The sequence below is a fragment of the Mixophyes fleayi genome, chromosome 4, assembly GCF_038048845.1.
Source record: "Mixophyes fleayi isolate aMixFle1 chromosome 4, aMixFle1.hap1, whole genome shotgun sequence".
Lineage (NCBI taxonomy): Eukaryota > Metazoa > Chordata > Amphibia > Anura > Limnodynastidae > Mixophyes > Mixophyes fleayi.
In genome coordinates this window covers 18,027,847-18,044,494 of record NC_134405.1, presented here as the reverse complement: position 1 = coordinate 18,044,494, position 16,648 = coordinate 18,027,847, and the positions used below count along the sequence as shown (strand labels likewise).

Genomic DNA, 16,648 nt, shown 5'->3' with positions numbered 1-16,648 from the left:
TTGGGGGGGAGACTGTGGAGGTGGTGGTGGAGACTGTGGTGGAGACGGTGGTGGATGTGGCGGTGAATAGTCCTCGTCACTCTCCCAAAATGCTAAGTTGTTCTTGTTTTCCAGTATTGCACACTTATCAGGATGTACTCCCAGGACTCCTAAGCTTTGTCACATTGGATCTGGGTAAAGGTCTCTGCCTAAAACCTCAGATCTCACTGATTCGGTGAAACGTCTTTGCACCTCTCTGTACTCCCAGTCACTATCTTCTCACTGCAGTTTGAACTACATGTATGATGTCCTGCACATCTTTGCATGTCTTGGCCTCTTCAATGACTATTTTTCAAGCCATTAACAAAAGCCCAGGAAGCCAAAGTGTTACAGCTCTTATTTCTATGCGGCAAGTTGGAGAGAGGACAGTCCCAGAGAGGTGTTGGTGTTCTATCGCATCACTGGAGTCCTGCTTTATCATTATGTAACCCCCACTGTTCATGTTTGGTTTCGGGTGCTAAAGTTTTGGTGTAGGACCTTGCAATACTTTTTGCAATATATGGGTCCGTTTTTGAATGCATATGTATGAATTTACAGTTATATAAAAATTATATATAAGTTTACAATGCCTAGTATAAGGGGAACCTTGCACTGTTAAACTGGCACATTTTGAGATGTTATATGTTTACTTAAACAGGTTTGGGTAGGGAAAAAGTCCATGGGCAGCACGGTGGCTAAGTGGTTAGAACTTCCGCCTTACAGCACTGGGGTCATGAGTTCAATTCCCGACCATTGCCTTATCTGTGAGGAGTTTGTGTGGGTTTCCTTCGGGTGCTCCGTTTTTCTCCCACACTCCAAAAAACATACTGGTAGGTTAATTGGCTGCTAAAAAATTTACCCTAGCTGCAGAATTAGTGGCGCTATATAAATAAATGGTGATGATGATGATATTAGGGAGTACTTGTGGGTCATTGTAACCTAAGATTGAATAATGACTTATTTCTAAAAATGTGAGTTGTCTGTTACTATTTCCCATTGAAATGTGATACCCCTTGTGCAGAGGATGATGGACATGGTGTATTTCCCAGGGATGCTGTCTGTAACTATAAATACAGAAATCTTTGGAGCATTTGGGAAACATAATTCCTTATGGTTGTTATATGCAGGTGCTTTAGAAATTTGTTTTTCCCATTCAGAAAACAGTGATCTGATACATTGTGCAAGACAACAATTGGGGTAAATGCAGTTACCATAAGCCTCGTACCATGTACCATACTGTGTTCTGCATATATTGTACAAATCTTGTATACATATAATTAATGTAATTATAAAAAGCAAAATAAAGAAACAGCAAAATCTAACAGCGCACATTTTAATATTAACTTAATCAGGGCAATAAGTATCAAAAATACATTGATATAGTACCAGTGCTTGGTTGACCAACTTCCCATAAATGAGGCATGCTGATTGTGTAATGCATGTTGACATTCTGTGACTTGTGACTGTAATCCCCACTACCCTCCCTGCATGGATGGGAGCAGTAATGTGTAAGCAGGTACATTAGGACTGCTTTAGGGGCTGTGTTGTGATCACATGTGACTGAATACGGATTGAACTGCATTCCTCAGTAGTGCTGAGCTGCTGCTTTAACATTCTGATTTAGGAATCAGGGTTGTTATCTGAGCAGAGAGGAAAGAACCACACACAGGAGAGTTATCTTGGTAGAGATGAGAGAAAAGAACCACATATAGGGCAGATATCTGATTAGTGGAGAGAGGAGAAACCACATATAGGACAGATATCTGATTAGTGGAGAGAGGAGAAGCCACATATAGGAGAGATATATGAGCAGAGAGGAGAGAACCACACACAGTAGAAATATCTTAGCAGTGATGAGAGGGTAGGACTCCAGTACTAGCAAGAGATCAGCCTCCTATGTAACGTATCTGGGTAAGCAATGTGAATACACCCTTGCTGTTCACATCTAATCCCTGCCTGCCTTTGTTCGGCCACTCTAAATGTAAGGGGTCGCAAGTCTAACATACGGACAAATCTTATGCATTTTGTCATGTATGCAGAGTACAAAAATATGAACGTCACAAAAAACTGACATACGGTCAACTCTAAATAAGTCTTTTGGAGAGGGAGGGAACTGCATTTTGCGTAAATTACATTATTCTATCATATAGGTATAGTCCTTTGTCACTGATGGAGTCATTGTAGGTTCATCAGTGAGTCTTATCATTGCTTGCTTATTGTTAGCGTGAAATCACATAGAGCGATACTTCACATACTACTAGATGGAGCTATCACTTTTTACTGATATAAGTGTATTCTGATCTATATATATCGTATTACATTTCTGTGTTCTTAATCAGCTTCTTACTATTCTATCCACTTCATTTCCCTGACACTTTTCCCATTATTTATTCCCACCACAAGGTGGCTTTCTACCCAAACATTGGTGTAATTACTGTGCATAGAAGAGTCGGTCAGGAGTTTCCTGAGACAGCCCCAGATAAGAGTTACACCCTTCTGTTATCCAGTGAGCCATGTGAAGATTCAGGAGACACTGTGCCAAGAGAGACTGCTGCATACACACCCCTGTAAGACGTGGGGCATGGGGTTACATTGCCTATGCTGGTAAAATTCTTCACATACTGATAAAGTCACACCCAGTAATTTGCATATCCATACACTACAGTCGTACAATGTATTAAAATGTATTATCCACTTTCCGTTCCAGTTAACTAGAAAGTTGTCCCTATAAATGATTTCCCAAAGTTGACAACTAGAAATTTTGTAGAACTAACATAATAAAAAGTTTCATTTCAATCCACTCTTAATTGGAGTTTGTAACTCTCGCTGTGAGGAAGTCTCTGCTGTGATCTCTGGAAAGATGCCATCCTGGGGTGTTGTGTAAACCAGCTTTGACAGTTGTACGACTTGCCGCATAATAGGACAACACTTCCTTGTCTATATGGGGAATGTACTGCGTGACTGTTTTATTGGGCAGGAATTTGTTAATAAAGGAGAGGATCAATTATTCAGGGAGTGGTTGCAGAAGAAGAAACAGAATAATCTCATTATTTCTCATTTTCTTCATATACATCTTTATTTGAAACTCAGAAGCTGAAAATCTTCATCTGTTAAAGGGGCAATCCCCTTTAACAGCACTAACAATACTGCCGGTTTTTAACAGTGACGTCATTCCTGCCCGCCGGACACTCCATCTCTCTATTTTCTGCCAAGTTAGCTTTTACAACAGTCGGCCCGCTAAGGATGTCGGGAATGATAGTTTCGTCATGAGCTGTAGGGGTTAGTAGTGTTTGTGTGGTGGTAGTCGGGAAAGCGACTACCACCGCCCTCTTCGTGATAGCCGTCATGGTGTGTTGAGGAGTGGGTTGTATAAAGCCCATAGTCTAAAACGCTATGTTATGCAAAAAAATATAATAAATAAATAATAAAATTTCTAAATAACTTATTAGTGTGGCTGGATCACGTAGATCACTGATCACTGATCACTTATAAATAGCCTACTAGTGTGGCTGGATCACGTAGAAATAACTTATTGTAGATATTTATTTTAATTAGGGGTGCAGGGCACCACTGTATATTATTGCAAATGTACTGATTCTTTTAGATTATGTTGTACTTCTGAATAGGAAATGTATTTATTTCTGAGTCAGTGCCAGGGGAGGGAATTGGATTTTCGTAACTTTCCTAAAGGAAGCTTCATGCTAATTAATTATTTTATTTTTTCGGTGTTACACCCTGCTGCGTGTCAGAATGTGTATAAAAGGAGCACTGTTTCACCATGTAATGCATCAAACCATCGGTAACTTCTGAAAAGATCGCTAGTACAACCAACTGGCATGTGTAACTGTCCTTATTAGGACTACTTGAGCAAATAAACATCATTGCTCCAAGATCCTGCTTTGATGACTACTTATCTGCTGTAATTTCTATGACCTACAGATTAAACTAATCTAATCCATTATTCTGCTGTTCTGAGGTTGGAATGCAACATTCCAGTACAAACGCTTTGCCCGCTACCTGCAGCTCTAGCCAGTGTGATAGGCCAGGGGGAACCATCCACAGCATCCCTGATCTGAAGGCAAGAGGTCAGGTATACCAGCCAAGGTGTACCAGCAAAAGGAGTATACTAGCAGTGAGAGTTACCCAGAAAGAAGCGGTTCTAGGCGCCGATGTAGGAGCCTAGTGGTGGCAGCAGGCTCCTCCTACTGTGACAGGAGAAGCTCATTTGAGATAAAGAAAGGGGATGGTGGCAAAACAAGCCCAGCCAGTCCCAAGCAACACGGACAGGGTGGCATAGGAGGTCCATCATGTCACAGATATTAATATGAAGATCATACAATATCAGAATGTACATTTGCTGAGGGAAAATGTTGTGTGTTTGTTCCTTGGAGGATAACCCCACCCTTTCAAGCACCTGCTATAGCCTATAAATTGATTAAGAAGCTTCCACTTCTGTATTTGTCTGAGAGGCATGTTGGTGTCAGTATCTGAGAGGGAGTACTGGCGCTGAATTGCTGTTTGGAGGCATCTTGGGGTAACTCTTTGTTATGTTAGCTCTCAAGTTAAAAACACATATGCATGGCCCAAATATATGGGACTCTCACTGTTTAGAGTTAGGACAACCCTATTAGCAAAAGCGCCTTTGAGTGGCGGGTGGCTTTAACATACATTTGCAAATGTGTGCAACTAAGTCTTTTGCATTTTTATCTACAGTAGAAATGGCAGGTCTTTGCTGGCTATAGAAGTGTACTGGGGGAACATTGTGTGTGTTTGCTTCTATTAGGATAACCCCACCCTTTCAAGCACCTGCTATAGTCTACAAATTGATTGAGCAGCTTCCACTTCTGTTTTTGTCTGAGGCATGTTGGTGTCAGTAGCTGAGAGGGGGTACTGGTGCTGAATTGCTATTTGGAGGCTTCTGGGGTACCTCTTTGGTAAGTTAGCTCTCAATTTAAAGACACATATGTATGGCCCAAATATATTAAACTCTCACTGTTTAGAGTTAGGACCACCCTATTAGCAAAAGCGCCGTGGAGTGGTGGGTGGCTTCAACATACATTTGCAAATGTGTGCAACTAAGACTTTTGCATTTTTATCTACAGTAGGAATGGCAGGTCTTTTGCTGGCTATAGCAGTGTGCTGGGGGAAAATTTTGTGTGTCTACTCCTCGAGGAGTGTCAGAAAAGAATATATGGCCCTCAGCCACCACTTGGACCCTGACAGGGCCATAGCATAGGGAATCTGTAGATCACAAAGAATACTCAGTAAAAAACAAAGTTCATGATCCTCCCGTAACTTCACAAGCATTGCCTTCTGGTTCTAAGGATAGTTCTGTCACTATTGAATCATACACATCAAAGTGTCAGGAGAAGAACTTTCAGGCTGAAGAAGAGCCAACAGGGCCTTCATGTAAGGGTGTCCATGAGTTGTACATCTGAAATCTTTCAGTGTCTGTTATGTTGGGTGACAAGCACCTTTACAGAAGTCGCTGTGTATCAAGGAACTTCTCTATCAGCTGTTCCTTATTTATTCCAGTGGCCACAAGTGATATATCAGTCTTGACACCATCCACTCAGTGTCTCACCTGACTCCCTCCTCCACTTCCTACTCTACGGCCTCGGTAACTCTATTCCTGGTTCTCCCCATTCTGTCCCCACCACTAGGGGCAACTGTGAACACCAGACTTTTGGAGCAGACTTCGGGTTTTGCTGTACTGGCTGGAGGGGTTCCTAACAAGTATAGAGAAACTGTAGATCACAAAGAATACACAGTGCAAAACGAAGTTCATGAACCTCCCATAACTACACATGCATTGCCTTCTGGTTCTAAGGATAGTTCTGTCACTATTAAATCATACACATCAAAGTGTCAGGAGAAGATCTTTCAGGCTGAAGAAGAGCCAACAGGGCCTTCGTGTAAGGGTGTCCATGAGTTGTACATCTGACATCTTTCAGAGTCTGTTATGTTGGGTGATGATTTTGCATTCAGTGCTGACACTAATGAAAACTAGGATGATGATAAAATTGAAGATATCAATCCATCTATAAAGCGCTACGGAATTTGCTGGCGCTATATAAATAAATGTTGATGATGATGATGATGATGATCTATACCAAAATAGAGGCCAAACATTGAAAGTACTTTGCTGAAGTGTTTGACTTGTTAATCTATGCTCAAATCTATAGCATAAGGTGGATGGTAGGTCCCAAGCATATTAAGAAATCCTGGCTTTGCCCATCTGTATCGTTTATTAAACTTCTATTCTATCTGATGCTGCTCAGCCACTCTGTGTCATTTGTGTCCAATGCCACCTCCTTGTACTAATAAAAATACATATTTTATTAAACTGCAATCCTATCATCATCATCATCATCATTGTTTATTTAAATAGCGCCACTAATTCCGCAGCGCTGTACAGAGAACTCACTCACATCAGTCCCTGCCCCATTGGAGCTTACAGTCTAAATTCCCTAATATAGACACACACTCAGACAGACAGGGAGACAGACAGACAGAGACTAGGGTCAATTTTGATAGCAGCCAATTAACCTACCAGTATGTTTTTGGAGTGTGGGAGGAAACCGGAGCACCAGGAGGAAACCCACGCAAACACGGGGAGAACATACAAACTCCACACAGATAAGGCCATAATTAAAACAATAATTAAATAATAATTAAAACAATCCTATCTGGGGTTGCTTGCCCACTGTGTTTTATTTGTGCCCAAACTATCTTTTATTAAACTGCAATCCTAATACCTCTCTGTCTTTCCAAATGTTTAATTTACGCCCAGTGCCATCGCTTTGCATTAATAAGAAATGATGGACTTGGTCCACTTGTGTCATTTTCTAACCTCCACCCTGATAACTTTCTCTTGCTGCCCTTTCATTCTGTTTAGTTTTGGTTCAATGCTTTCATTATGCTAGTAGGAAATGCTGGACTTTGCCTACCTGTATCTTTTATTAAAGTAACATCTAACTACCTATCTGAGGCTTCTATTTTAGTTGTGTCTTTCAGCTTATCCTCTAGCCTGTCAAGGATGACAAAGGATCCTCTCGGAATCTCATAACCAACATGTTTTACAAAGGAAAATAAAACTGAATATGTTTTAATTAAAGACCCCTGTGATTTGGTTTTGGTTTTCGCAAAATGGCCCTTGCGTGTTTTGGTTTTGGTTTTGGATCCCTATTTTTTTTATAAAATCACTATTTTTTTTTCTAAAATCACATAATTTGTCTCTTTTTTTGTTCCTACATTATTATTAACCTCAATAACATTAATTTCCAGTAACTTCCAGTCAAATTTTTGTCAAGTGACAAGAACACTGCTACTCCTCCTGTTTCTTTATGAGCAATAGCACTGGAGACTGGAGAGTGACAAGAACACTGCTACTCCTCCTGTTTCTTTATGAGCAATGGCACTGGAGACTGGAGAGTGACAAGAACACTGCTACCCCTGTTTCTGTGTGAGCAATGGCACTGGAGACTGGAGAGTGACAAGAACACTGCTACCCCTGTTTCTGTGTGAGCAATGGCGCTGGATCTCCTGGGGAGGGAGGTACTTATGGAATCCAAAGCCTGCGAGATCCGACAACGCAACAATGATGTTTTGCCTTAATTCAGATCCAAGGATGTGCGAAAGTACCGAACCGGCTCGCGAGCCTACTCAGATCCCCTAAGTTCGGGCGGGCTCGGTTTTTAAGAAAACTGAGCCGAGCATCTCTAGTTTTAATCCATGAGTTCTACAAAGGAAGTTGGATTCTGTAAAAGGCTTTCGCTCTGGCATTGCATGGGTACTTCTGTGGTTATCTGCAAGCCTGAAATTGTTTGTTGAGATAACAGCCAGTGCACTTGTTGGGGAAAATTGTAAAAAGAGAGGGAGCACATAAGAGGTGGTAGCCCCCTTATTTCCACAGACCTATAACCATTTAAATAACCACATAGCCCTGAGGACAATACCCTTCTTTCAAATCCCTTCCCCTTAGTCTTAGCATGATTATTAGCAATAAATATGTGAAAAAATCTTTTACCTTAGTTCCTATATATGTAGGTGGAAGAAGTTATATTATAGGATAATGGTAAGAAAATTGTAGCAATGGGAATATTTACTTTATAGTGAGTAATAACTAAAGATGATAAAAAGCTATGATAGGGGTTAGTTTTTGGAATACTGATTTACTGTAGGTCTACTTTAGTGGTATTTGCCACATCACCTCAGGGACATCACTCGCCAGAGCACTAGTATAGCTATATTATAATATACATACATTTACTGTCACTTTATAACATACCATTAGCCACAAGTGTGCTGAACTTGGTTGTGGGGCCTCAGATCCTTCACTGACCTGTCATTCAGTTTTTCAGACCAATATTGGACAGATTTTATTCTCTGTATCCTGGGAGATAGAATGTTGTGGAACAGCCCTGAAATTTAAGCTGAGAGATCTAATCTCACAATGACTTACACCTGTACTTCCATTAAACATGGAGGCTACATGGAAAGCTGTAATCCTGGGAGCTTTCTTGTACATGGTGAGTTGTGTATAAACCAGGCCGGTTCTAGAGCAGAGAAGTGAGACTCCTCGGCTACCAATTATTTTTCAGGATCATAATTCATCAAGGTTCCAGTATAAGATATGTAACGTTCGTGCTGTTGCCCTCTTCGAACAAGGTCTATGAATTATCCACTACATGGCGCTGGCGCAGTACTGGATCCTCTGCTTTCAAGTCAGTGCATGGAATCCACCAGTGATGTGGAGGTGCCATGGGCCTGGTAATATGTAAAATAAAGTAAAAAATATAAAGACCATCATATAATTGAACAGCGCTCAAAACTTCATACTTGTTAAATAATCAAAACCTAAAATCTCGAGTATGTGTGATAAATAATATTGAAGAGGGAAGCGTCCAAAATATCATTGTATAAATGGTTATTAAAATATTTTTCTTATTAATAGAAATATGTTTGAGTATCTTATTAATGAAGACACATCTGGATTGCAATGTATATGTTTTTAATATTGTGTAGAAGAGAGAGGACACTCAAATATTCTTCATAGAAATACACTTTATTTACTTACAAACACACAACATATAGTTAATGTTTCGGTCCAAACTGAAACTTTGTCAAGACCAACAAATCTAGACAATGTCTGAAAAGTCTGTCATCTATCACCACCACCTCATTTTAACAACCCCTTTTTGTCACCCATGCCATCATCGTTCAACCCCCTGCCCGGGAATTGACACCAGCAGGTCCACCGTATATTGAATACCCTTCAGTGGTCCATTCTGCAACACGCACTACCTACTGATCACCACTGGCAGAATACAATATATAAAAAACATAAGAATCTTCTATCGATCCTCAAAAAACAACACAAAGGAGACAATATTAATAAATATATTATACACCATGGAGATTTCAAGTGACATAAATGTTTAGAATACTGATTATCTCAAAAAACATTGACAAAAGGTCAGATTCATTTAAGCCCCCAATGGGGTACAGTATCAAGGGTATGAATCCAATGATCCTGCTTTTAAAATAAGGTCAGGCCCCTGTCACCACTCCTTGATAGAGGAGGTACCCAGTTAATCATCATACACCTAAGGCAATCTAACGGACGATCTGTGATTTGCCATTCTTTCACTGAATGTGCAGATAGTCTTCCCAGCGTACATTAGACTACACAGGCAGTTGTTACCAGGGAGCATTGCTCGGTACATTGTGCAACCAGTGCATCTAAAGGACCCTGGTTTGAAATTATATTGACATTTTCCAGTTTGTCTGGAGTCCATCTAAGCGTTAGGTCAGTAACAGTTTAGGTCTCTTTTGATAACTTAGTAGGGGCTTCTTACCACCCAGGCTCTTAAATGCCTGATCAGTAGTGTTCAAAAGCCAATGCTTTTAATAGCTTTTTAACCTTATCGGCTCTGGAACCAAAGTGAAGACCCAGAACAACTCTATTCTCAAGAGTCCTGACCTTCACAATCATTTGCTGTGCATAGTAGCACTGACGTGCCCTCTTTCCACCCCATAGTGTAACTATGCTCCACAAATGTTTTGGTAGTCACAGCTATTTGCTGCTCAGTCAAATCCATACCTGAATTATTTCTCAAAACACATATGTATTGAGAAAATGTTAAACTGTTTTTCAAAGCTACTGGGTGGTGGCTTGTAGAGTATAATAGAGTGTTCCTTAACCTTGGCTTGGTAAATAATGTAAATAATGTATTATATTTCCAATTAACCGATACATCCAATAAAAAATTTTTTTCTCTTTATAAATCTCAGAGATTAATCAAACTCTAATATTCAAATTGGTAAGATCATTGATCTTCTCAAAAAAATTCCAACTCAATGCCAACCCATATAAAAAACACCATGATCTATAATGTGTCTATAATATAGAATGCAGATACCGTATAAGATGGTGCTAAGTTCGGAGGTACCAGCAGTTTGCATATAGTACATATTTGTGTATTTAAAGTGGTTACATTTCAATGCCAATTTCAAAAGCTAGATCATAAATTTAATGAGAGGTCTATCAGATGTATCTTTCACTTCCTATAAACCATCATCGTGAGGGATAATGGTGTAGAATGAACAAACATTGAATGTCGCCAACATGGGCTCCTTAGGAATCTAATCTAATTCATTCAATGTTTAGAGAAAATCAGAGGTATTTTTAAGATAGCTGAAAGTCCTTCTTACAATTGGTTGCAGGTAGATATAAAGAAAGGGTGCTACAGGTTGTAAAACTGAGCCACGTGCAGATATTATAGGGTGGCATGATTGCCTAATCAGGGTTTTATGTACTTTGGGTAATGTGTACAATATAGGGCATATAGGATGTTCTGCAGTGAAAAACTCACTAATCATTCATCAATCCATAAATTTTTAATACCAATGTTAATTAAAGAGTCAATCTTTGCTTTCACCATACCCATGGGGTTCGTATCATCCTGAAGGTAATGTATAAATATCTGATATCTGTTTTTTGAATTCCTGATCATATTCTACATAATTCTGGAGGACATCGGTGCCCTCTTTGTCAGTTGGGCAATATCACTTTTCATCATGAGAAATTGTAATGCCAATCTTGTTTCTAAGTATTGCTTCAACTTGCTTAATAAACTTGATGATTAATTAAAGAAAAGTGAGTTTGTTAAGGTTTTAAATAGTGTAAGGAAGTGTATGATATTCATTATGACTTTGAGAAAGCTACGGTCCATAGGGAAATACATATACTAGAAAGAGGATTTTATTATTGTCACATCTATCCATATTTGTTGCGACTGTAGGACTGGACTTTCCCATATCAATAAACCTGCTTGCCAAGGTGATCTGTACGAACAGTTACCTGTAAATAACTGAAATTGCAGCCACAGAGACTTACCTCTAAACACATACTCTGTGATCACAGGAAGCGGTGTTGTTATTATTGTCTAGATTATCTCATTCACTACACGGGGCTGCTGTGGTTATGGTAGGCATGCGTCCCTAAATACCCCTGTTGTATTTACAAAATCAGATATAATACATTAAATCACTGCTAAACTGATGATAGCTGGTAATGAAGGAAGTAAGGTGATAATTACCCAGTATAATTACAGGGTAATTATATGTTTATATATGTCACAGCTAGAAGATCCTGAGATAAATATATCCGGTCTACACTAATATGCAATAGCCATTATATCATCATCATTTATTTATATAGCGCTAGCTTTACAATTGAGAACAAACAGAGTAATAAAACAATACTGGGTAATACAGACAGACAGTGTCCCCTGCTCACAAGTTTACAATCTGTCTGATATGATATTTTTTGATGCAATAAATATTTAAAGTGCTATTTGTACCAATGCATTATATTCCAAGCCTATGTTGTATAATTCATTATATACAATAGAGGCGTTTATTTACTACTATATAAATTGGCTATAAAAAGTATATAACATAATAAATATGATTTATTTAAGCTAAAATAAATAAAAAATAAAGATGATTAATAACATACAACTTCAAGTAGCTTTACTTCTGTTGTCAATCATGGATTAGTCTATAGATCAGAAGCATCCCAGTACTAGTACTTTCAGTAGTAATACTTTTTCAACCTCTACGAGTAAAAAAGGTCATGTGGGAGATCCAAATCCAAACAACATTTGTCAATGGCAAAGAAAACATCAGCTCTTGATGTATTAAATGAAAAGTTACTGATGAGTGTGGTGATTTGTCTAAAAAAATGAAAACAGCTAACATTCCATACATCACATACAGTGGCAGCAAGTCTCAGACCATGACTATGTTTTGCTAGTGGTGGTCCTTCTACTGTTCTCACACATAGTAGAATGCCCATTGCAAAGGCAAGTGCCCAACATGGTCACGCATCTTCTATAACTTCCCATGCACCACCTTCTCTCTCTGAGTGTAGGTCTGTCACCTCCAAAACAGCCACATCAGTGCATGCAAAGGACACTGAGGCTGAATAACTACTTGGGCACTCACAGAATACTGCGCAGAGTCTAAGGGTATCCATAAGAGTTATCTGTCAGTCTGACATTTCAGATTCTGACACTGTAATTATAGAGCAACTTTCTTCCAAAATTTCACAACCATTTGGAAATGCGAGGATGAGTAGTAATGATGATGATTTAGACGTTGAAATTGAGGATGGGACTGAAAATGATGTAATGTGTTCTACTTGAACAAGATAATGAAGAGGATGATAATTGTAAGACAGCCACCAGAGGTACCACCTCATGCCCATGATAAGAGTATTGCCATTGTCTGTGCAAAAAACAAGCAATCTATCTCATGTGTGGAAATATGTTATCCCAACCCAGACAGCATCTGTAGCTTTTGTGATGCCATAATAAGTAGAGGTAGGGACGTTGATCATCTAGGATGTAAGCTCACTTGAGCAGGGCCCTCTTTCCTCCTGTCTCCTCACCTGTTCTTCGGCTCCGTGTTTATTGCTTTAACCTGCCTGGAGCTCCTGAAGTACTGGTATCTCTGTTTATTGTTTTGTACTGTTTCACCCTGTATAGTGTACTGTTTGTATGGTGTACGGCGCTGCGGAAATCTTGTGGCGCCTAACAAATAAAGGATAATAATAATAATAATAATAATCTAGGCACATCCTCCCTCTTATGTCATTTGCATTAAGTTCATTTAAGTAGTTTGTGGAAATCCATGTATCCAGTAATAACAAGCATTCCAGTTTCAGCTAACAGTAGAATAATTAGACGCCTCACACAATATTCATCATCAACACCTTCATCATCAACCTCCTCACTATCAGTACACAGTCCAGCATCCAACTTCCGAATGCAAACTGACTCCCCTAATGTAATTGTTGATTCTCAAAAGCCATCCTTACACGCTAGAGCTGGGGGTGATATATCTATCCAGAAGAGGAGCAAGAAAACTAAGCATACTTTGTTACAATTGTCTGTGAAGCAAGCATTTGCAAGAGGAACCTAGAATGACAGCCAGAATCCTGTTGCACAAAGGATCACTAAAGCCATGGCAGCTATGTTAGCATTGGATGTGCATCCAATTTCCGCATCAGGTTTCAGTAGATTGATTGAAATCATATGTGCACGCTAGCAAACTCCTTCTCTATTCTCAATACCGGAAATTTTTGCTTGCATTGATTTTAGATCTGAATTTGGTGTGAGAAATCAAGTCACTCAGATCTGTCAGATTTCTTCAAATCCAAACCACTCATCTCTAATAATAAGTATCAGTTCTTGTTTGACTGACCTTTGGTATTAATAACTAATTCCAATCGATGACTACAATGTTCAGGATTCAGAAGGCATTTGTTCCCAATTTAAATTGTAGTGCCCCTGTATTGTAACATGAAATGTGAGCATGTCTGCTGCTTTGAAGTGTGTGTAGTGAGTGTTCATTGGATCTGAATGATTAAAAAAGTTTGATTGGTGGACCTGGAGTAAGTTTAGATTCTTTAACCCTTTGATGACAATGTAAAAAACAAATTGTCCGTCAAAATGTTATTTTAATAAACAAATTGAGTTAATTAATTGAACACATTTACATTATAAATGACTTTCTATACCATACCAAAACATTTTTTTGACAACTTTTTCTGTTTGATCCAATAATAAGAGATTTATGAAACGATTCACCAAAAATAAAGCCATTGACCTAATGTTGTGAATTGGACTCTGAACCAAACCAAAATAGATTAACACATCTGTAGGTACACCATTACAACAAAATAATCCAAGTATAATTTTATTATCTAAAATAATACAATAAAGTAAAAAGGACAGTGTACACATGGAGATTTAACAATTTCCAAAGAATGGTTGACGACTACATTTGATCCAATTGGCTGCAAAGGTGCATTGTGTTAAGAAATATGGCGATCACTGTAGCACGCAGGATCAGTTAGCTAGCAGTTGTAGCCGGCATCTTTTCTCTGTCAGGCAACAGCGGATTACACCCTGATGTACCAAGTGTATGGTGATCACCATGGCATACCAGATCTGTTACCAGTGTCCTTATCCTGTCCGGTTACAGTGGATTTCGCTCTCATGTCTTTTGTAATATGATGGTCACCTCTACATGACAGATCTGTAACCAGCATCCTTTCACTGTCAGCCAGCGGTAGAGTGTGCCCTGATGTGTTTAGTTATACAGTGGTCATCGCCGCATGTCTGATCTGTTACCAACATTTTTCCTTATTAAGTGTCAGTGTATTGTACCAAGTCTCGTGTATGTACAGGATGTCCGCACCATGGTCTGGACTAGTTGCCTAGCAACAATAGTAGCATCCTCTTCTCCCACGCAGCCGGCGGCTCATTGATTCAGCTCGTTGCTATGCAAATAGCAACCAGTGTCTCTTCAGCTTTCAGTCTGGCAGCATCAGCTGTGTATTTGCTTGCTGCAGTCATGCAGCTAATCATCGTGCAATATCTAATTGGTTCTGATGATTTTATAAACCCCTTCCTGTTACTAAACCAATGCTGGTGATAGTTCTTGCTTGACCTAGTTTGCCTTGTATCATGATCTGATTTTTTTTAGTGTTTGACCCTGATTGTTTAAAGGATTCTCTGCATTCTAGTGCTCCTGACCTTGGCTTGTGAAATGGAACTGCTTTTTACTGAGACCTAGTGGGATGATACACATGATTGGGCAGTCAACTTGGAAGGCTATTCTCTCTTCAGGAGGGATAGGGTAAATAAAAGGGGATGAGGAGAATGTCTTTATATTAAGCCAGAATTAAAACCAAGTATTCAGAACATTATACACAAGAATATTGGTGATAATTTAGAGGCATTAAATATCCAGCGGAGGAAAAAGTTCACAGAAGTTGCTGATAGGGATATGCTACAAACCATCAGATATTAGTACGATTAAGGAAGCCCAACTACTACAGCAAATTGAAAAGGCTACACAACTAGGTCAAATTTTAATTATGGGGGATTTTAATTATCCGGACATTGATTGGAGTACTGAGACCTGCGGTACAGCTAGGGAAAATAGGTTTCTGGGCATGCTAAAAGACAATTTCATGTCCCAATTAGTAGAGGAACCAACTAGGAACCAGTCTATACTGGACCTAGTAATAACAAACAATGTAGACGTAATATCAAATATTCAAGTAAGGGAGCACTTGGGAAACAGTGATCATAATATGGCCTCATTTGAAATTAGTTTCCAGAAACAACGGCATAAGGGATCAACTAGGACTTTAAACTTTAGAAAGGCAAATTTTATTATGCTAAAGGAGTCTATAAAGAGCATAGACTGGAACAAAGCCTTTGAAGAAAAAAATACGGAAGAAAAGTGGGCTGTCTTTAAAATGTTGTTGGAAACATACACGTATAAGTTCTTTCCTATGGGTAATAAATGTAAAAGAATTAAGTCTAAACCAATGTGGCTAAATAAAAAGGTAAGGGAAGAAATGCAAAGGAAGAAGTGTGCATTTAAATTGTTTAAGTCTTAAGGGTCAAAGGAGTCCTTCCATAGGTACAAGGAATGTAATAAAACATGCAAAAAAGGAAATTAGATTGGCTAAATTAGAAAATGAAAGGCAAGTTGCAAAAGAAAGCAAGATAAATGATAATAAGGAAAAAGCAGAGATATTAAACACTTTCTTTTCTTCAGTATTTACTAGAGAGGAACAAATGGTAGGAGTAATACATAAAAATGGAAATGAAACCATACCATTAATTAATATTTCTTTCTTTAATTAATTAAAGAATATTAAGATAAATAAAGCTCCAAGTCCAGATGGCATACACCCAAGTGTCCTTATGGAGTTAAACTCGGAAATAGCTAGACCGCTATTCTTAATTTTCAGAGATTCAATCTAATCAGGCTCAGTACCAAGGGATTGGCGAATAGCAGATGTGGTGCCATTGTTTAAAAAGGGGACGAGATCACAACCAGGGAATTATAGACCTCTAAGCCTGACATCAATAGTGGGGAAACTACTGGAAGGTATTTTAAGGGATAGTATTCAGGATTACTTGGTGCACAATAAAATTATTAGTGGGAATCAACATGGATTTCTAAGGGATAGGTCATGTCAAACTAATCTAATTAGTTTCTATGAGGAAGTTAGTAGGAACTTAGACCAGGGCAGCAC

At 38.9% G+C, this 16,648-nt stretch overlaps 1 protein-coding gene across 1 annotated transcript in view; it reads left to right on the top strand.

Moving 5' to 3' along the window:
- LOC142150511 (phospholipid scramblase 2-like) overlaps nt 1-16,648 on the top strand; it is a 75,929-nt gene that overhangs the window by 16,672 nt on the left and 42,609 nt on the right. The gene's annotated exons all lie outside the window — the stretch shown is intronic.